Raw genomic sequence first — 23018 nt, 5'->3', positions numbered from 1 at the left:
CTATGTGTAATGCATGGGAGATCTCTAATACATGTTGCTAAATGAAAAACCAGGTTAGGACTCTTTGTGGTATAATCCAATTTACATATTAGAGAAAGTCCAAGTAAATACATACCTAGATAAATAAATAGAAAAAGGCCTTCTATTAATCTATTAATAGAAGTATTGCAATTTATTAATAATAGTAACCTCCAAGGAAGGAGAAAGCTGAAGTAGGGGCAGAGATTAAAGCTGACTTTTCCTCTTTTGCTCTATACACGTCTGTATGGTTTGTTTTTTTTTTTCCCCCATTTTGGTATCACAAGTAGGTACTTACCTATTACTTACATAAATTTCCTTTTTAAAAGCATTAGTTGCCACAGACAGGCCAAGGAAGGACTTCACAGAGTCCACTGAATTTGGCTACTTGAACAGAGCAGCTTCAGACCCATGGTGAGGAAGAAGCTGGGCTCAGGGGCGAAGAAGGAGCCAGAGATGGGGCAAGTAAAGAAACTGAATTAATATTTAAAATCTTCCTGCAAATTAAAGTCCAGCCCCAGATAATGTCCAATGGTGAATTCTCTTAAATATTTAAAGAAAATATAGTACCAATTCTATTTTTTTTTTTAAAGTGATGCACAATTTATTTTGGGTGTTATGCAAATACTTTTACACTCATTTAAACCCAACGAAAACCTTTTATGATAAGTAACTGAGAAAATTGAGATGCAGAGAGGTTAACTAACTTGCCCCAAGAGGTAGTGAAGATGAGATTCGAACCCAAGTCTGTTGGAGCTGAAAGCTTATCCTTTCTTTACAGCTAAGTACTGCTTCCCATGGATCCCACTGCTGTACTTCCAGCTAATTGAAAGTGGTTCACCTTTTTAAAATTCTACCAGTTCTTTTCAGCTCCAACATTATATTAGTATTGGCACAGTGAACACCAACTCCTTTTAAGTGACAGACCTAATTCACAGCCATTTTCTCTTCAACATTTTCTTCCATGTCACCAACAGATCAAGTACTTCTTTCTCTAAAAAGTCATTACTATTTTTAGCTCCTCAAAGATATATTTTTAAAAATTTTTATTGTGCTTTAAGTAAAAGTTTACAAATCAAGTCAGTCTCTCCTACAAAAATTTATATATACCTTGCTGTGTACTCCTAATTGCTCTCCCCCTAATGAGACACCACACTCCTTCCCTCCACTCTCTATTTTCGTGTCCATTCGGCCAGCTTCTGACCCCCTCTGCTCTCTCATCTCCCCTTCAGCTAGGAGATGCCAACATAGTCTCATGTGTCTACTTGATCCAAGAAGTTCATTCTTCACCAGTATCATTTTCTATTCCATAGTCCAGTCCAATCCCTGTCTGAAGAGTTGACTTTGGAAATGGTTCCTGTCTTGGGCTAACAGAAGGTCTGGGGACCATGACCTCTGGGGTCCTTCTAGTCTTAGTCAGACCATTATGTCTGGTCTCTTTATGAGAATTTGAGGTCTGCATCCCACTGCTCTCCTGCTCCCTCAGGGGCTCTCCGTTGCACTCCCTGTCAGGGCAGTCAATGGTTGTAGCAGGGCACAGTACCAATTCCTAACAAATTCTTTCAGAAAACAGAGGAGGAGGACACACTTCTTAGCTCATTTTATGAAACCAGTATAACCCTGATACCAAAGCCAAGCAAAGATATTATAACAAAAGAAAACTATGGACCAATATCCATTATGAACATATGTGATCGTTGAGGTTGTGTGTTAACTTAGCCGGGCCATGATTCTCGGTGGTTTGATAGTCATATAATGTTGTGGTTACTTCCATGATGAGATTTGATATTATGTGATTACCTCCATGGTGGGTTCTGCTATGAGTAGCCCATCAGTTGAAAAGGAGTTTCCTCGGGCATGTGGCCTGCATTGAATATGAGTGGATATTCTGGCAAGGTTTGTGGGGTACCATGATGATGGATAAGGCATTCTGTAAGTCCACGGATGGTAGTTTTGGCAGAAGCATTGCATGCAGGGAAGCAAATCCATATTCAGAGTGTCTATTCCAGTAAGAACAAAACGCTGCCCTTTCCATGATGGAAGTGGTCCAATGTAATCAACTTGTCACCAGGTTGCTGGCTGATCACCTTGAGGGATGGTGCCATATCAGGGACTCAGTGTTGGTCTCTGCTGCTGGCAGATTGGGTACACAACAGTGGCAGTAGCCAAGTCAGCCTTGGTGAGTGGAAGTCCTTGTTGCTGGGCCCATGCATAACCTCCATTCTTGCCACCATGGCCACTTTGGGCTCCTTATGCCTCTGGGTCAACAGGCACGGAAGGGAGTTATCATACTGGCTGGTGTGCTTGATCCTGATTACCAAGAGGAAATTGGATTGATATTACATAATGGAGGTAAAGAAGAGTATGTCTGGAATGCAGGAGATCCTTTAGGGTGTCTTTTAGTCCTACTATGCCCTGTGATTAAAGTCAATAGAAAACTACAGCAACCCAATTCCAACATTACTACTAATAGCCCACACCCTTCAGGAATGAAGGTTTGGCTGACCCCACCAGGCAAAGAACCACAACCAGCTGAGGCACTTGCTGAGGGCAAAAGGAATATGGAATGGGTGGTGGAAGAATGTAGTTCTAAATTCCAGTTACGATCACATGACCAGTTGCAGAAGCAAGGATTGTAATTGTTATGAGTTATTTCTGCTTTGGATGTGTGTTCATTGTATCATGTTAGGTGCAAGTATGGTTTTATAGTTGTCCTTATTCAGATATTATGTATGTCTCAGGAGATATGTACAGGTGCCAAGTTGGCAAGGGCTGGACTGTGATGGTTAAGGTTGTGTGTCAACTTGGCTGGGCCATGATTCTCAGGGGTTTGATAGTCATATGATGTTGTGATTGCTTTCATGATGAAATATGATATTATGTGATCACGGACCTGCTGTGAGTAGTCAATCAGTTGAAAGGGAGTTTCCTTGGGCATGTGGCCTGCATTGAATATAAGTGGATATTCTGGCAAGGCTTGTGGGCTTTTGCTCATTCTGGATCCTGCAACTGGCTCGTTTGTTTGGCCTCCTGTTCTTGGGACTTGAGCTAGCAGGTTACTTGCAGTCTTGCCTGCCGATCTTGGGGTTCATTGATTTTCACAGCCTGTGAGCAGGAGCCCTACTCTCTGACCCGCAAATCTGGGGTTCACCAGCCCCTGTGGCTACACGAATCAGCAGATGCCTCTAGCCTGACCCATGGACTTGGGATGCTCCAGTTTCTGCAACCATGTGAGCCATTTCCTTGATATAAATCTCTCTATATGTATTTATATGCTTTACTGGTTTTGCTTTTCTAGAGAACCCAGCCTAGGACAACAGAGATGCAAAAATCCTTAACAAAATGTTAACAAATCAAATCCTGTAAAAGTGTAAATGGGATTGTACACCATGGCCAACTGGGCTTTATCACAGGAAAGCAAGGTTGGTTTAACATCCAAAAATCAGTTAAAGTGAATCGCCATTTTAACAAAATAAAGGATGAAAACCATATGATCATCTCAAGAGATGCAGAAAAAGCATTCAACAAAGTCTAATTTTATTATCCATTAATGATAAAAACTCTTAACAAAGTAGGAATAAAAGGAAACTTCCTAAATTTGATAAATGGCACCAAAACCTAAAGTCAACATTATATTCATAATAATGAGAGACTGAATTTTATCCCCTTAAGATAAGAAATAAAACAATCCCATGATCTTCTAAATCAACACAGAAAAGACGTAAGGTAAAACCCAACACCCATTCCTGAAAAAACTCTCAGTAAGATAGAAATAGACGAGAAACTCCTCGACATAATAAAAGGTATCTGTACAAAACTAGGAAACCCTGGTGGCATAGTGGTTAAAAGCTACAACTGCTAACCAAAAGGTCGGCAGTTCAAATCCACCTGGCACTCCTTGGAAACCCTATGGGGCAGTTCTACTCTGTCATGAAGGGTCTCTATGAGTCAGAATTGACTCAACAGCAATGGGTTTAATACAAAACTAACAGCCAACATAATTTTCAATGGAGAGAAACTAAAAACATTCCCCCTGAGAATGGGAACAAGACAAGGATGCCGTTTGTCACCACTCCTATTTAACATTGTGCTGGAAGTCTAAGTAGAGCAATAAGGCAAGAAAAAGAAATAAAGGGCATCAAAATGGTAAGAAAGAAATAAAACTGCCCCTATTCATGAATCATGTGATACTATATAGAAAGAACCCCAAAGACTCCGCAAGAATACTACTGGAACTAATAGAAAGATTCAGCAGAATGGCAGGATACAAGATAAACATACAAAAATCAGTTGGGTTCCTATAAACCAATAAAGAGAACTACGAACAGGAAATCAGGAAAGCAGTACCATTTATAATAGCCCCTAAAAAGTAAATACTTAGGAATAAAGTTAACCAGGATGTAAAAGACCTATACAAAGAAAACTACAAAACAGTACTACAAGAAACCAAAAAAGACCTATGTACGTGGATAGGTAGATTCAACATTGTGAAAATGTCAATTCTACCCCCCAAAAAAAAGCAAGCTACAAATACAGTGCAATCCCGATCGACATACCAATAGCATTCTTAAATGAGATGGAAAAACTAATCATTAATTTCAAACAGGCCACGGGTAAGTAATGCATTATTGAAGAAGAAAAACAAAGTAGGAGGCCTCGCACTACCTACCTCAGAACCTACTATACAGCTGTGGTAGTCAACACAGCCTGGTACTGTACAATAATAAATACATTGTCCAATGGAACAGAATTGAGAACCCAGATGTCAATCTATCCACCTACAGTCACCTGATCTTTGACTAAGTCCCAAATTCTGTGAAACGGAGGAAAAGACTATCTTTTTAACAAATGTGCTGGCAAAACTGGAAGTCCACCTGTAAAAAAAATGAAACATGACCCATACCTCACACCATACAGAAAAATGAATTCAAAATGAATCAAAGACCTAAATATACAACCCAAAACTGTAAAGATCATGGAATAAAAAATAGGGCCAATGCTAGCAGCCATAATATATGGCACAAATAGGATACAAACCGTAGTTAACAATACACAAACACCAGAAGATAAGATAGATAAATGGGATCTTCTGAAAATTAAACACTTAGGCTCATCAAAAGACTTCACCAAAAGAGTAAAAAGACAGCCTACAGACTGGGAAATAATTTTTGACTGTGACATATCTGATAATGGTCTAATCTCTCAAATTTACAGGAAAATTCAACATCTCTATAATAAAAAGGCAAATAATCCAATTAAAAAATGGGCAAATAATATGAATAGACATTGCCAAAGATGACATTCATGCAGCTAACAGACACATGAGGAAATGCTTGAGATCACTAGCCATTAGAGAATAGCAAATCAAAACTACAAGATACCATTTTGCCCCAACATTACTGGCAGGAATCAAAATAACAAATGTTGGAGAGGTTGCGGAGAGATTGGAATTCTTAAGCACTGCTAGTGGGAATGCAAAATGGTTACAATCATTTTGAAAAATGATATGGCACTTCCTTAAAAAGCTAGAAATAGACATACCATAAGGTCCAGCGATCCCACTCCCAGGAATATACCCTAGAGAAATAAGAGCTATCATAGGAATAGACATATGCACACCCATGTTCATTTGCAGCATTATTCACAGTAGTAAAAAGATGGAAACAACCTAGGTGCCCATCAACAGATGAATGGATAAACAAATTATGGTACATATACACAATGGAATACTATACAATGACAAGGAACAACGATGAATCTTTGAAGCATCTCACAACACAGATGAATCTGGAGGGCATTATGCTGAGTGAAATAAGTTAATCACGAAAGGACAAATACCGTATGAGACCACTATTATAAAAGCTCATGAAAAGGTTTACATACAGAAAGAAACAATCTTTGATGGTTATGAGGGAGGGCATGTGTAGGGAGGGAAAAACACTAAGCAGATAATAGACAATGGTAACTTTGGTTAAGGGTAAGACAGTACACAATACTGGGGAAGTCAGCACAACTTGACCAGGGCAAAGCCATAGAAGCTTTACAGACACATCCAAACTCCGAGTTAGTGCGCTGAGGCCCGGGAACCATGGTCTCAGGGAACATCTAGCTCAATTGGCATAAGATAGTCTATAAAAAAAAAATGTTCTACATCTGACTGTAGTGAGTAGTGTCTGCGGTCTTAAAAGTCTGTGAGCAGCCCTCTAAGATACATCTTCTGGTCCCATCCCAGCTGGAACAAAGGAGAATGAAGAAAACCAAAGACACAAGGGAATGATTAGCCCAAAGGACTAGTGAACCAGGGCTACCACAATCTCCACCAGACTGAGCCCAGAACAACTAGATGGTGCCCTGTTACTACCGCTGACTGCTCTGACAAGAATCACAATGGAGGGTCCTGGACAGAGTGGTAGAAAAATGTAGAACAAAATTCAAATTTACAAACAAAACAAAACAAAAACCAGCCTTGCTGGTCTGACAGAGACTGGAGAAACCCTGAAAGTATGGTCCCCGGAGACCCTTTTAGCTTGGTACTGAAGTCATTCCTGAGGTTCACCCCTCAGCCAAAGATTAGACAGATCTATAGGGTGGCTATGAGTTGGAATTGACTCGATGGCACTGGCTTGGGTTATAGGGCCAACATTAACACCTGTGAGGAATGTGCTTCGTAGTTCAATCATGTATATGAGACTAATGAGCACACCAGCCCAAAAGCAAAGATGAGAAGGCAGAAGGGACAGGAAAACCGTATAAATGGGAACAGGGAAGCTGGGGTGGAGAAGGGGAGAGTGTTGACACATCACAGGGTTAGCAACCATTCTCATAAAACAATTTATGTATTAATTACTTAATGAGAATCCAGTTTGCTCTGTGAACTTTCACTTAAAGCACCACTTAAAAAAAAATAAAAGGTTAAGGAACAAGGCAAGAATGTCTGCTTTTGCCGCTTTTGATCAGCATTGTACTGGAGGTTCCAGTCAGTGAAATAAGGTAAAAAAGAAAAGAGAAAACAAAAATAAAGGCATCCACATTGGAAAAGAAAACTGCCTTTAATCGTAGATGACATGATTCTATATATAGTAAATCCTAAGAAATCCCATGAAAAACTACTGTCGTTAAGATGGTTGGTAATACTTCCCCAAATTGATACACAGATTCAATGAAATCCCTATCAAAGTCTCACCTACTTTTTTTTTTTGCAGAAATTGGCAAGCTGATTCTAAAATTAATGTGAAAACATAAGAGACCGAGAATAGCTAGAACAATCTTGAAAAAGAAGAAGAAAGTTAGAGGATTCACTTTCTTACTTCAAAACTTACTACGAAATTATAATAACCAAGACAATGTGGTACTGGCATAAATATAAACATAGAGATCAATGGAGTAGAAGTGAGACTCCAGAAATAAACCTTTACATTTACGGTCAATTTATTTTTGGCAAAGGTGCCAAGGCAATTAAGTGGGAAAAGGATATTCAATACAAGTGTTCGCAGAGTTGTGAAGAAACTAGATTCCTCAAATAAAATGGTACAACCCCTTCAGAGAAAAGTTTGGCGGTTCCTTAAGAAGTTAAAAATAAACTTACTATTCGGCCTAGCAATTCCACTCCTAGGTCCTACCCAAGAGAAATGAAACCATATGTCCACACGTATGTGAATATTCATAACAGCATTATTCATAATAGCTAAAAACAGGAAACAAATCAAATGTCTATCAACAGGTTAATGGATAAACAAAATGTGGTATGTTCACACAATGGAACGGTCTTCAAAAATAAAAAGGAATGAACTGCTGATACATAGTACAACATGTATGATTTCTTTGTATGAAATATACAGAAAAGGAAATCTATAGAGTCAGAAAGGAAATCAATCATTGCTTGGGGCTAGATCTGAGGGTGATCTTGACTGCAAAAGAGCCCAAAGGGATTTTGGAAATGATGAAACCAGATGCTGGGAGGTGCGCTGAAGAGGATTGTGGCATTCTTGGGTGGGGCAGGGGTGCAAAAAGTGGGTAAGTTTTTGTAAAGGAAGTGGTCATTCCAGTTGTCAGTCTTTCTGGGAGGGGACAGATCAGAGTGTGGAAAGACCAACCTTAGAATCGTTGCTTGAGTAAAGGCTACTGGGAGCCCAGGACTCCAGGAGCCTTCAGCAAAACAGCCCTCTGGGTTCTCCGCTCTGAAGAGGAGATTACCCTGTAGTCCTTTTGTCTCCTTCCTGGCTCTGCTCCCAATTTCCTGTGGGTAACTGCTTCAACCAGGAAGCACCCAAGCTTTTAGCCAAAACGTAGCTGCAGAGAACGCCTAGTCTGAATCATACTTTTTGAAAAGAAACATTTTCCTAATCCTTAAATGGGTTGGCATCACCCTTAGGAGACAATGCCTAATCCTTAAAGCAGCCCCCAAAGTCCTAGAAGTGGGGCTCTTGCCTTGCCCTACTGCCATTCCCCTGAGGTGCTCAGACCACACCAGCCTCCAGCTCTTCCCTGTCTTGGGACTTGGGACAAGCGATTCCCTCTCTATGCAAACTTCCAGGATTCCTTTTATCTTCTCGTTTTTCTCTGGTTTTGCCTGGATTTTGTGGAATTTCCTCAGGGAAACCTTCCAGGTCTCCCTCCTGAAATAAAATGCCCCTGAAACACCATTACCAGTTGCCATCCAGTCAACTCTGACTCAAGGCGGCGACCCCATGTGTGTCAGAGTGGAACTGTGCTCCCTAGGGTTTTCAATGCCTGATATTTCAGGAGCAGATAGCCAGGCCTTTCTTCCGAGGCACTGCTGGATGTGTGGACTCAAACCTCCAATCTTTTGGTTAGCAGCCAAGCAATGTATTTGCACCACCCTGAAATATAGGCTCCTGTAAGCCTGTGCTCTCCCCTCCCAGGACTTATTTGCAGTTCATAGTTTCACATTTTTGTAGTTATATGTTTAATATCTGTCTCCCCCTTGAGAGTTCCTCCCTTGTGGCGGAGTTGCAAGAGAGGCTGTGTCCATCTGTCTCATGTTTGTTGAATCAATACAAGAAAGAAGCCATTTACAAAGACGTCCGCTCCTTCCTCCCCAAAGATTTAAAAACTGCAGAGTAGTTTAGCTTCTTATTTTTGAAAAACCTTTTGTTTTAAAATAGGACATTGGATGTATCACTGCAATTGGCTTAACCAAAAGGCCCAAGGCTTAAGTGTTTTCCTCAGAATAAAGGAGAAGTCAGCCACCAAAGGCGAAGCCTGGCAACACACAGAAAGGCTGATGCCTTGAGCCCACAGCTTGTTCTTGCAGGTTTCAAAGGCCTGCCGGCCAATTTTCAGATGGGGCTGCAAGGCCAAGTGCCTGGGCCCCAGCTTGGACCAGCAGCGTCTGCGGAGGAAAGTTTTCCCAAGCACAGGCTGGGGCAGGGAGCCTGTTCTGAGATAAGGGCAGTGCAGATACAGCTCCTTCTCCCCCAGCAGCCTGCAGCACTTACGGCCTTTTCTCCCATAAGCCACTGCATCATTTCTGTCAACGGATATTTAGGCTGCACCCTTAGTGTTTTGCTGTTTTAACTCCTGCATAAATGAACATCTTTATACAAAGTTCTTTGAATACTTGTCTAAGGATTTCCATAGGGTAACTTGCTAAAAATGGAATTGCCAGATTAAAGGAACAACCCATTTTAAATTGTTGATCCAAAGAACCAAACCAATCCCATTACCAAGGAGTGGATCTTGACTCGTAGCGACCCTATAGGACAGAATAGAACCTTGGGGTTTTCAAGGCTATAAATCTTTACGGGAGCAGACTGCCACATCTTTCTCCTACTCAGCAGCTGGTGGGGTGGATAGGCTGACCTTTTCGGTTAGCAACTGAGCACTTAACCACTGCACCACCAGGGCTCCGAAATTGTTGATAAACTAAACCAAACCAAACCGGTTGCCATTCAGTGGATTCCGACTCATACCAACACCACAGGACAGAGTAGAACTGCCCTGTACAGTTTCTAAGGAGCATCTGATGGATTTGAACTGCTGATGTTTTGGTTAGCAGTCCTAGTTCTTAACCATTAGGCCACCGGGGTTTCTGAAATTGTTGGTAGAGAGCTCCAAAAATGTTGTGCCAGTTTGTACTAACACCAAGAGTGTCCCTTTTACTCCCACATTGGACATCCAAACCCAAAACCAAGCCCCACTGGTGACTCATGGTGACATCATGTGTTACAGAGTAGAACTGCTTCGTAGAGTTTTCTTGGCTGTAATCTTTATGGAAGCAGATTGCCAGGCCTTTCTTCACGGAGCCGCTGGGTGGGTTTGAACTGCCAACCTTTAGCTTAGTAGCCCAGCACAAACCATTTGCACCACCAGGGCTGCCTACACTGGACATCACTAGTATTAATTTGTGCTTTTAAATGAGTAGTGAGGTTAAGCATTTTTACATATGTTTAATTGTCCTTTGTATTTTCCCTGTGAACTGTTGATTCAAATTGTTTGTGCAACTGAGATATCAACCCCAAATATAAAAAATAAACTCTTATATTTTATTCTGGTACTTCAGTAGGGTTTTTATTATATATTTAGGCCCTTAATCTGACACATTTTTTATGAATTGGGATTCTAACTTAATTACTATTATTTTTTACAAATAGAAAGTAAACTCGTCCTTTTCCTACGTACTGGAAATACCATCTTTATCATATATTAAATTCTTGCGCCTGTGTAAACCTATTTCTGGACTTCCTATTCTCTTCTCATGATTCTGTTTAGCTATCTCTGGCTTCGCACCAGGTTGTTTAGTTATTGCGGCTTTATAACACATTCCTGATACCTAGACACTGAACAGATGTTGGTTAACTCTCTCAATCTATTCTTCTGAATATACTTTAGAATCAGTTTGTCAAGTTATTTAAAAACCCACTGAGATTTTTATTTCTTTTACTTTCAAACTCCTTAAGCAATTTTGAGACATATGTAATGAGCAATTGCAGTCTACTCTATTCTGACACCAACTGAGGAAAATCAATCAATTCAATCCTATTCCATTCTGTTCCCAGCTGCATGTGGAGCACTTCTTCCTCTGACCCTAACCACCAGGGCTAGGTAAGATCTCAAGTTAAAGGACATGGTCCTTCAGACTGCCAAGTCTGCCCAAGATCTTAGATGGCAGCCGCAAGCTTGAGACCCCCACAACACCTTCACTTCTGACCTGATAGTGACAACCTTGGGAGTTCCCTCTATCTCTTCAGCATATCAGCCATAAACTCAGGATCCCTAAACCTCCATCACTTCTGACCTGCTGGCTCCCACTACTCTCTTGGGTTTGAGTAACCAGAGTTACCTCATTAGCATAAACTATTAGGTGTGACCTGGAGCCATTATAGATAAAGACACTTCAATCAGTGGGGAAAATTCCAAGGTTTTAGAGGTTATCTCTCAGGAACCAAGGACACAGACCAAATTCTTTGTGTGAAGTTAAATTCTTTACCCCACAGCATATCTTTTATTGATAACATATGTTTGCATTTAGTTTTTTTAAAAAAAAATCATATCTGAAAGTATTTTCTTTAAAAAAAATTTTTTTTGTGGTGAAATAAATATATTGTCATGGATTGAACTGTATCCCCCCAAAATTTATGTCACCTTGGATAGGCCATGATTCCTAGTTTTGTGTGATTGTCCACCATTTTGTCATCTGATGTGATTTTCCTACATGTTGTAAATCCTTTCTCTATGTTGTTAACGAGATGGAATTAATAGAAGTTATGTTAATGAGGCAGGCCTCAATGTACAAGATTAGGTTGTGTTTAAGCCAATCTCTTTTGAGGGGAACCTCATACCACCAAGAAAGGAACGCAGAAGCAGAGTATGTCCTTTGGACCCAAGGTTCCTGTGCTGAGAAGCTCCTAGCCCAGGGGAAAATTGAAGACAAAGACCTTCCTCCAGAGCCGACAGAGAGAGAAAGCCTTCCCCTGGTGCTGACACCCTGAATTCGGACACAGCCTACTAGACTGTGAGATAATAAACTGTTTGTCGAAGCCATCAACTTGTGGTGTTTCTGTTATAGCAGCACTAGATGACTAAGACATATATACGTAACTAAAAATTACCGTTTTTAGGTGTATACTTCAGTGACATTAATTACGTTCACCATGCTGTGCAATTATCACCACTGGAGGTGAGGCCAAGATGGCAGAGTACTCAGATGCTTCCTGTGGTTCCTCTTACAACAAAGACCCCAAAAAACAAGTGAATTGTTTATATACGAGCCCTGAACATCAAAGTCAAAGTTGAGGAGTAGGATTGAGCCACAGAAGGAGAGAGAGACAATTCAGAAGCAGCTAGGATTTGCCAGACCTGACCTGGCCAGCACTCAGGACGCATTTTCCACATTGGGAGGAATCCAGTGGTGGAGAGTCTACTCAAGCCTCCGGACTCAGGGAGAAGTGGTGCTCAGTTGGTGAAAGATAAGTACAAGTGTCTAACCTACCATGCAGATCAAAAAATCCTTCCCCCGTTTGAGAAATACCTCTCTCTCATTTACCTGCTCCCTTCCTGCTCTGTTCCAGGTCCTGGTCTGGCTTCAGTGATTGCTGTGCCCCCTGGGCCAAAAATAGGACCCATTGTGTGCCGCAAGCCATTCGCCCCACTTTTGAGAGGGAACAAATAAACAGGAAAAAACAATCTGTCAGCTCCCCTAAACCGGAAACTCAGGGCAGGCACAGCCCCTTTGCCTAAACACAGGCATAAGGGGTCCATGGATTTTGAATGCCTTTCACCCCTGCATAGACCTGTGTGGGCCCATTTCAAGAGCGTTGGCCTTCATTAGCACAGTACAACAGAGTACATACCCGAAGGCTATTTTCAACTGCAACAGCTATAAGGTGGAGTGGCAGATTCATGACCTTTGACACCATCCTTCCCATTAAGCAGGGCCCTCGCCACCCACATCAGGGGCTTGAGAACTGGCAGCTCTCACTGCACCTAGGTACCCGTGACAGGGGTCCAAGAATAAATGGTGCCTCCCAGTCCTTACAGCCAACAGCACTGGGTGCCCAAAGTCCAGCTGCAAAACCAACCCACCTATGCACTCTAGAGAACAGGGACACGCCTTCCACCCAGATGCTCAGGGGCAGCTCTCAGTCTCCCGCCTGGCTCAGCACATGACCTCTTACTATAGCCAGATACCTGTGCCTACTCCAATTACCCCTGCCCGTTTAGGACTGTAGGTGAGAGCCTACATGACACACTCAGCAACCAAAAACCTGGAGACCTGAGCTGAATTCACACAAAAAAAGTAAATGTATTCCTGGACTCATATACCCACTAATAGCTCTAAATGCCTGGTGACAGGATGTGAAAGCTCCAAAAAGGCCAATAATCAAAGTAGCACACACGACAAGCCTATTTGGGCTTATCAAAACAAAACAAAACAAGAAGCTAGGACACAGTAAGCAAACATAAAATAAATATAACTTATCATTGGCTCAGAGACAACAATCAATATCAAATCACATAAAGAGACAGACCATGATGGCTTCAGCAAGCAACCAAAACAAAGAACCAAGAAACGTCCCAGAGAAAGAGAACTTCTTGGAACTACTGGAGGTAGAATTCAAAAGATTAATATATAAGCTCTTCAAGAGATCAGCAAGGAGATCAGGCAAAATACAGACCAAGCAAAGGAACACACAGGCAAAGCAACAGAGGAACTTAAGAAGGTTATACTAGAGCATAATGACAGATTTAACAGGCTGCAAGAATCCATACAGAGACAGCAAACAGAAATCCAAAAGACTGACAATAAAATTTCAGAGACAACTCAATAAAAAGTCATAGGAAAAGGAGAATGAAGAACACTAAGGTCACACGACAACTAAGAGCCCAAGAGACAGAAAGGGCCACATGAACCAGAGACCTACATCATCCTGAGACCAGAAGAACTAGTTGGTGCCCGGCCACAATCGATGACTGCCCTGACAGGGAGCACAACAGAGAACTCCTGAGGGAGCAGGAGATCAGTGGGATGCAGACCCCAAATTCTCATAAAAAGACCATACTTAATGGTCTGACTGTGACTAGAGGAATCCCGGCGTTCATGGTCCCCAAACCTTCTGTTGGCACAGGACAGGAACCATCCCCAAAGACAATTCATCAGACATGAAAGGGACTGGACAGTGGGTAGGAGAGAGATGCTGATGAAGAGTGAGCTAATTATATCAGGTGGACACTTGAGACTGTGTTGGCATCTCCTGTCTGGAGGGGGGATGGGAGGATAGAGAGAGTTGGAAGCTGGCAAAATTGTCACGAAAGGAGAGACTGGAAGGGCTGACTCATTAGGGGGAGAGCAAGTGGGAGTAAGGAGTAAGATGTATATTAACTTATATGTGACAGACTGACTTGATTTGTAAACGTTCACTTGAAGCTCAATAAAAGTTAATAAAAAAAAAAAGAAGTAAAAACTTAACACTTACAAATATGGAGATATATATCAAAAGAAACGATTAAAAAGTTACAAAGTAATTGCTTCTAGGATAAGTCTAGAAGGTGGGAGCAGAGGAGCCAGGAACTGAGCTTTCTTTCAGTACTACATAATTTTTAAGTTATGTCCAGATGCTACTCTGATATTTTTTAAATTAAAATAGCATTTGATAATTAAATCAGGGATTACTGAACAGCTAACCATTACTCTAGCCATCTATACTATATGGCATCATGGCAAAATGAGTTGTTTTTTTTTTTTAATATATGAATAAACTTAAAGATTCAAAAAAAAAGTCATAGGAGCAGAACTGAGGCAATGGGAGTCAGGATTAGTGAGATTGTAGATAAAGAACTTGACACCAATTTATTTGAGGAAAAATCAAATAACAGAATTTTAAAAAATGAATAAACCCTAAGAATTATGTGGAACTCCATCAAGAGGAATAACCTACGAGTGATTGGAGTACCAGGACAGGGGGGATAACAGAAAATACAAAGAGAATTATTGAAGATTTGTTGACAGAAAACTTTCCTGATATTGTGAAAGATGAGAAGATATCTACCCAACAATTATTACCACTATTTCCGAAAGTTTTTCATCACCTCCCCCCCCCGCCCCAGTCCCTGGTAACCACTAAAAAACTTTTGTCTCTTTGTATTTGCCTAGTCTAGACATCTCACTAGACATTTCATGTAAGTGGGATCATGAGTTTGTGTAATATTTGTTTCTGTGTCTGGCTTATTTCACTTACCATAATGTTTTCAAGGAGTATCCTGATGTAGCATGTATCAGAACTTCATTTCTTTTTATGGCTGAATAATATTCCATTGTATGAATGTACCATATTTTATCAATTCATCTTCTAATGGACAGTTAGGTTGTTTCACCTTCTAGCTATTGTAGGTAATGCTGCAATGAACGTTGGTGTACAAGTATTTCTTTGAGTCCCTGCTTTCAATTTTTTTTGGTATATACCTAGGAGTGGAATTGCTGTGTCATATAATAATTCTATGTTTAATTTTTTGAGAACTCACCACAGTGGCTCCACCACTTTACAGTCCCACCAGCAATGCATGAGGGTTCTAATTTCTCCATATTCCCACCAACACTTGTTATTTTCCATTTTCCTGTTAATAGCCATCTTAATAGTGGTGAAGTAGTACAAAAGTATTTTCTTTTAATTGGCGAGTTCCTCCCAATCACAATTTTGTGATACAGAGAGATTTAGTCTTGTCATCTTTTATAATTTAAGATTGCATTTTAACATTCCCTTGTTTTCCATCAATTTGCTGTCTTGTGTTCTCTTTGTTTTCTTTCCCACCCCCAACAATTTGAAAAAATGTGTAATTATAAAAAATTAATCTTTATCATTTTATTAGTGTACTTAAGCCTGTGTAGTTCCAAGATTACTCCTCTCAGAAACCAAGAGATCAAGCAGACAAAACATAAGTAGAGATATTAAAGACCTAAGCAATGCAATTAGTAAATTTGATCTATTAGATGTAATAGAACGCTATACCCAACAGAGAGCTCACATTCTTTTTGAGCACAAGAGGAATATTTAAATTAGCCATGTAAAAAGCCGTTAAAAAAAAGCTGTAATAAATTTCACAGCATCAGTATCATATAGGCCATGTCATCTGACCATATGAGTTAAAATAAGAAATTAATAGCAAAAGTCAGACTTAAGAGTACATGCCTCTTGCAAATTTTCTTGTCCACTGTGATCTCTCTTACCCACCTCTCCCTCCTGGATTGCTAGATGGCTCCAGGGAACATGAAAATCTCAGTATACAAAGCAATTCAAAGTTCTCCAGCCTCTCCTCTCATGCCCAGCTTCCAGACCAAGTTTCCTCATCCAGAACCCACCCAGGTGACCAAAAGAAGAAACAAAAAGATCATCTATTTTATCAGGATCCATCCTTCTAAGAGGTTTTTTTAAAAATGATTTTAATTCAACAATTTTTACATATACAATTCAGTGATATTGGTTATGTTCACTGTGTTGTGCAACTATCCATCACTATCTGTTTCCAAATTACTCCACCACCATTACCAGAAATCCAGTGCCCTCTAAGCTTTCCCTCTCCTTCTCACCCCTGGTAACCACTAATACACTTTGGTCTGTATACATTTTCCTATTTCATGTAAGTGGGATCATGCAATATTTGTCCTTTTGTGACTGGCTGATTTCACTCAATGTAACGTTTTTAAGGTTCATTCATGTTGTAGCGTGTATCAGGACTTTGTTTCTTTTTATGGCTGAGTAGTATTCCATTGTATTTATGTATCACATTTTGTTTATCCATTCATCTGTTGATGGACATTTAGGTTGTTTCCATCTTTCGGCTATTGTGCAAAGTGCTGCAATAAACATTGGTGTACATATTTCTGTTTGAGTTCCTTCTTTCAATTCTTTGGGGTATAATAATTCCTAGGATTGGAATTACTGGGTCCTGAGTCAGAATTGACTCAATGACAACTATGGACAACAACAAAGAACCTTTATATAGCCACTTCACACTTCACAGACGACCAGTGTTTATTGCTTTCCATCCCCAGCTCCACGAAAAATGAATAAAGAAGGAAGCTACATGTATTGTAGCCTCTTTTCTCTCCCTTCGGACATGTTTTATGATTTTTGTTCATTTATTAAGTCAACAAATATTTACTGAGCACCTACTAAGTGTCAAGCACTGTAGTGAAAGCTGAGGACACAGAGGTGAACTAGGCAGATGTGTGTGGTCTCTGTCCATGTGGAGCTTTATGGTCCACCAGGGAGAGAGACACAAAAACAAATAACCAGCCAAAAAGTGTAATATTGCCTCTGTGGACAGCCATGAGAGCCTGTGATAAGGGCAGTCTACCCAGCCAGGGAGACTAAGGAATGTGAGACTGCTAGAGAAATGCTGGAGTGATATCAACAGGGGCAGTATGAGTTACCTCGGCAAAGGAAAGGGAAGAGTGTTCCAAACAGAGAGAACAGCAGATACAAAGGCACGGTGATAGGAGGGAGCAAGATAAATATGAGAGCTTACTTCACTAGGTCACTGTGAGGCAAGGAGAGGCTGAAGAGGTGGGTGGGCACCAGACCATGCACAGTTTTGCTGGCCAGGCTTGAGGACAGCTGCCTCTCTTCTTTTTCATATATATAAATAGGTTATTATTGTTTAATATAACACAAATTGGAAACCCTGGTGGTGTAGTGGTTAAGTGCTACAGCTGTTAACCCAAAGGTCGGCAGTTCAAATCCACCAGGTGTTCCTTGGAAACTCTATGGGGGCAGTTCTACTCTGTCCTATAGGGTCGCTATGAGTGGGAATCGACTCGACGGGACTGGGTTTTTTGGTTTATAACCCAAATTTAGAAAATCATGTAAAACAAATGTACCACTAAATGAATTATTATAAAGCAAACATCCTTTTAACCGCCACCGAGGTCAAGAGCCACCACCCCAGAATCCCTTCACAACACCCTTCCTCCCTCAAAGAGTGACCACAGTCCCAACTTCTATGGTTATCATTTTCTTGCTTTTCTTTACAGTTTTATTACTTGTTGCGGGTTAGGTTCTCTGAAAGTACTCTGTGGTGGTTGGGGGTTGACACCTATGAAGGGAAGGGGAGGGAGCAGATTGGAGCAGAGGGAGAACTTGAACTGTGATGCAAGCACAGCCTACCTCTGAGAGTAAATATTGCAGGCAGATCATTCCCCATCTGGTCAAATTGGCTGGGCCTTTACACCCCTGCCTCACTGAGCGATTGGGGCATGCTCTTGGGGGAAGTGACTCTCTGCAGTTGAGACAGACTAAGAAGGATCTGAGAGCTGGAGGATATCTGTGACCACACCCCACAGTGGGCAGCAAGTTGTTCCTTTAGGAGATCTGAGCTGTGCCTGTCTGTGTTTAACATATCACCGAAGTGTGATGCCTAAACACTCTATTTTAGTTTTACTTTTTTTTTTTTTAGAGAAAAGACTAAACAGGAATGCATTAGGGATCCAATTTCTCCACATCTTTGTCAACACTTTTTATTCTATCTTTACAAAATCATTCTTATTTGAAGACATGATCAATTGAAGCACAAACCACCTAGGGAAAAAAGACCCAATCCAGGACCCTACACTGCATATATGTATGAAAGAGCACTCTAAATCTGAGGTGCTTGGAATAACTAAAATGGCTAACACAGGTCTGGATCAAACTCCATTTTGTTTTACCTCTGCTGCTGCTTGTAAACTATGAGCACCACTTTCAGATAAAAAAGTCTTGTTTTGCAAATAAATGCAGTTATGCTTGCTTGACTGATCCCAGCAAATGTGTGTGTAGATTGTTCTCAGAAAAATTCTTGCCCTCAAGAAGAATGCATTTGAAAATAGATTGACTAATATGATGATAGAGTCATTTGTAGTTGCAGTCACACTAGCCCTCTTTTATAAAAAGTCTGCATTTCTTTGTGAAAGTTAGAGAACTTCATAATTTTACTCAGTGTTGCCCAATTCGAGTTGTATTCCTCAATAAAACTATCATTTCTCTCCATACAGAGTTAGTGTTGCTTAGACTTTTGACATTTCTGGTGTCAGAAGTGGGGATTCCAAAGGTGCATTATCTTCTGGGACCCCTGAGACACTGAGGACTTGGGCTTTGGTACCAGGTGAGCTGCTTAGGTTCTCCACCTTTGCAGACTCTTGGGAGTCACCTCAAGGTAAATAATCTCTCAAATCCAAGCTCTGCTCCTTTTTGTTGGTTGCTCTTCAAGTTGTATTGTTGGATTTCTTTTTGTTCTTGCAAGTAAGTAATTTGTACCATCTCTTTGAAGAATGGGAAATGAAAATCCAAAGATATATCAGAACTGCCCCCTGGAGGCCCTGATCATTATGTGAACAAACATTTTGGTCCCTTAATATGCTCATTGTTGTCTGCTAGGCATAACCTTACCAGAGATAGTTTTGAAAATCAGGGGTTACTTTAGGGTTCATTCAAACTTTCTAAGTTGATTTTTCTGTGCAGCGAATTAGAAAACCGAGGCTCCCTAATCAAACAATCTCAACAGGATATATATTTTGATTGGTATTTAGAGGTCTCTAAAAGACATTGGGATTTAAAAGACATTGGGATACTAAAATTGCCTCCCTGCGGAATACTGTTTCTAAACTAAGAAAACCAAAGAATTGTAGGGCCCAAATCCTGTGCTATCCCTTCTGTTGCACTTCTGGCTGTTGCTCATCTGTATCCTTCTCTTTCCTCTTATCCATTTGATAACAACCTGCCTGAATGCCCCTTCTTTCCTAAAACACCAACCAATAAACCTTTGCCTGAGATGCCCTTTAAAATTCATCCTGGTACGGAGGCTCAGGACCTTCCCCGCATTACTTTTGCACCTTGAATGTGGTCAAACTGCATAGTTTTGTGAAGGATTTTCCAAAATTACGTGAAGATCCTTACAAATTTGCAGAAGAATTTAAGATTCTTGTTGAGGCTTACCAACCTGGGCTCCCTGATTTGTATCAATTAATGCATATGATAACCGGGCCCAGGGAAGACAAATTATGGCTGGCGCAAGCTGAATGGAAGGACCCTAAAGGCAGTCTAGCTTTAAATATAGATAAAACAGCTACCTAACTGTTTGAAGACTCTTGGGCCATAAGCAAAAGTCTGTTTAAGGCAATCCTTAGAGCCTTTCCCCCACTAATTGATTGGACAAAAATCCACTCTTGCAAGCAGAATAAAGATGAGACACTTTATGATTGCCAGACACGGTTACTCCAAAAATTTTCCAAACACTCTGGGCTTACTTTATCAGCCACGGGCACTACTAGAGCTCTTAATGCTGTTTTATATCTGGTCTTAAGTGTGAATTTCAACCTTAGTAAAGAAACACTGACTGGACTGGGTGATGGCTCCTATTGTCAAGCTAACTAATCTGGCCTATAAACTTTCCAGACTTTAGAAGCCAAAAAACTTTCTAAGGCTAATAAGTTAATGGGCCTCCAATTGCAGCAATTAAAGTCTCTCAGTCAAAAAAAAAACACCAAACCTTCCAAAGGCACTAAAGCTAGCATCTGTCGTTATTGCAAAACACCCAGCCATTGAAAAAATTAGTGCCACAAATTAAAAAAAAAAAAAAAGAATCAGTGGGATGCCCTTCAATCTGATCTGCAGTGAAGGGGCTCCAGGGACAACACAGGGACTTTTCCCATGGTGGCACTTAACTCACAAGGGGAAACTATGATGTACATTAATGGAGAACCTTAATTTAATTTAATTATCCTTTAATTGATACTTGAGCCACTGTGTTTGCCATTAACCCCACTTGTTTACAAAAGCCCCTGCCCTGGAGTACAAAAACCTCTAAAGTAGTGGGGGGTTACTAACCCAGAACAAATGTTGATTCATTCCTAGGCTGTTCCAATATCTGTTGCTCCCATTGAAGATTTACATCCCTTTTTACTTAGCCCTAACACCCCTGTTAATTTGTTAGGAAGAGATCTTTTGTCCAAATGGAGCTACCATTTACAATTTAATGAAAAGGGAGAAATACTACTGTATTAAATTTGCCTGATATTCCTGAGTCAACAAAGACTGTCTCTGAATTAAATGATATTCAGGAAAAGGAAGCCATTTGCTATATGCAGGCACATGTTATGCCTCTTGATAGTTCAACACAACCTAGCTCTGTCGCTTCTGACACTCTTTTCTCACTCCCTGAAACCTTGTGAGCCACTACATCCACAGATGTAGGCCGAGTGTTGTCAGCTGATGCAATTAAGATCCAAGTAGATTTATCTTAACCTCTGCCAAAAATTCCCTAGAATCCTCTCAAGGACTTGATCCTATCATACAATATTTCCTTTCTAAAGGTTCAATTGTCCCTTGTAGTTGCCCCTGTGATGCTCTTGTTTTTCCAGTTAAAAATTCAAATAATAAAGGTTGGAGGTTTGTTCAAAATTTGCAAGCAATCAGCCACATTGCAATTCCTAGATTCCCAGGGGTCTCTAAAACACATTTATTAATTTTTAATGTCCCTCTGAATGCAACTCACTTTACAGTTGTGGATCTTTGTAGTGCCTTTTCCAGCATCCCTATGCATCCTAAAAGTCAGTGTTCATTTGATTTTACCTGAGAAAATCAACCATTTACCTGGACTGTAATTCTCCAGGGATTTACTGAGTCTCCTTATTTTTTTCAGATTTCATTTCTGATTTGCAGCTTTTACAATTTATAAACCAGTCTACATTACTACAGTATGTTGATGATTTGTTAGTCTGCTCAGTCTCCCGGCAAACTTGTCTTGAAAACAGTATAGTTTTATTAAAATGTCTGGTAGCTGGTGGACATAAGCTTTTTAAGGAAAAATGACAATTGGCCCAGCCTTCTGTTAAATATTTAGGCCATCTAATCTCTGCAGAAGGTATCTCTATTGACCTGAAACAAAAAGAATCTATTATTGTTTTTCCTATACCTGAAACAAAAAAACAATTGCAAGGTTTCTTAGGACTTCGTGGTTATTGCTGAACATGGATACCCAATTTTCTTTGGTGGCTCAACCTCTGTACAAATATTTAAGAGCTTCTGAACCAGATTCATTAGAAATAATACCAGAAGATCAAGAGGCAATAACTAAATTAAAAGAGGCCTTAATGAATATGCCCACTCTAGGATTTCCAGCTACCATTTAGATTTTTCCTTATTCATACCTGAAGTATTTGGAAACACTTTAGGTGTTTTAACTCAGAAAAATGGAGTGCTGCAAAGACCCATAGGTTATTATAGCCTGCAGCTTGACTTGATAGCAAGAGGTTATCCTCCCTGCCTTTGTGCTGTAGCTGCCATTGCTAAGCTGATAGAAGCCACAACAGATGTAGTACTGGGAAACTCTTTGGATGTGTATGTGCCCCATGCTATGTCTGCCTTACTTAATTCTATCTTAACACAATATATTTCTGTCAGCAGACTCACCTCCTATGAAGTCCTCCTCCTGGCTACATCTAATATTAGGTGCACTCTGTGGCTTGTTTAAATCCAACCATCCTTCTCCTTGTAGTGAACAAAGAAGCTGTCCTCCACATAATTGTTTAGACCTAACTGAACAGTTCTGACTCCTCAGAAGGATTTGGAGGAAACACCTTTAGTGATTCCTGATTTCATTCTGTTTGTAGATGGTTCCTATTTAAAACCTAGTTTCAATAATTCTCATTATCAGACGGGATATGCTGTCACAATTTCCACCGAAGTCCTTGAAAGCCAAACACTTTCAAAAGGCACTTCAGCTCAACAGGCTGAAATGATTGCTCTTACCAGAGTTAGTGGTGGCACAATAATTAAGAAATATGGCTGCTAAGCAAAAAGTCAGCAATTCAAATCCACCAGCCACTCCTTGGAAACTCTATGGGGCATTTCTAATCTGTCTTACAGGGTCACTATGAGCCAGAATCAATTTGACAGCAATGGACCAGAGCTTATAAAATTGCTGCAGGAAAGCCTGTTAATATTTACATGCACAGTAGATATTGTTTTAGGGTCGTATATGATTTTGTGATACTTTGGAAACAAAGAGTG

This window comes from Loxodonta africana, chromosome 15 (assembly GCF_030014295.1).
Source record: "Loxodonta africana isolate mLoxAfr1 chromosome 15, mLoxAfr1.hap2, whole genome shotgun sequence".
Lineage (NCBI taxonomy): Eukaryota > Metazoa > Chordata > Mammalia > Proboscidea > Elephantidae > Loxodonta > Loxodonta africana.
Note: the sequence above shows the minus strand (reverse complement) of the source record.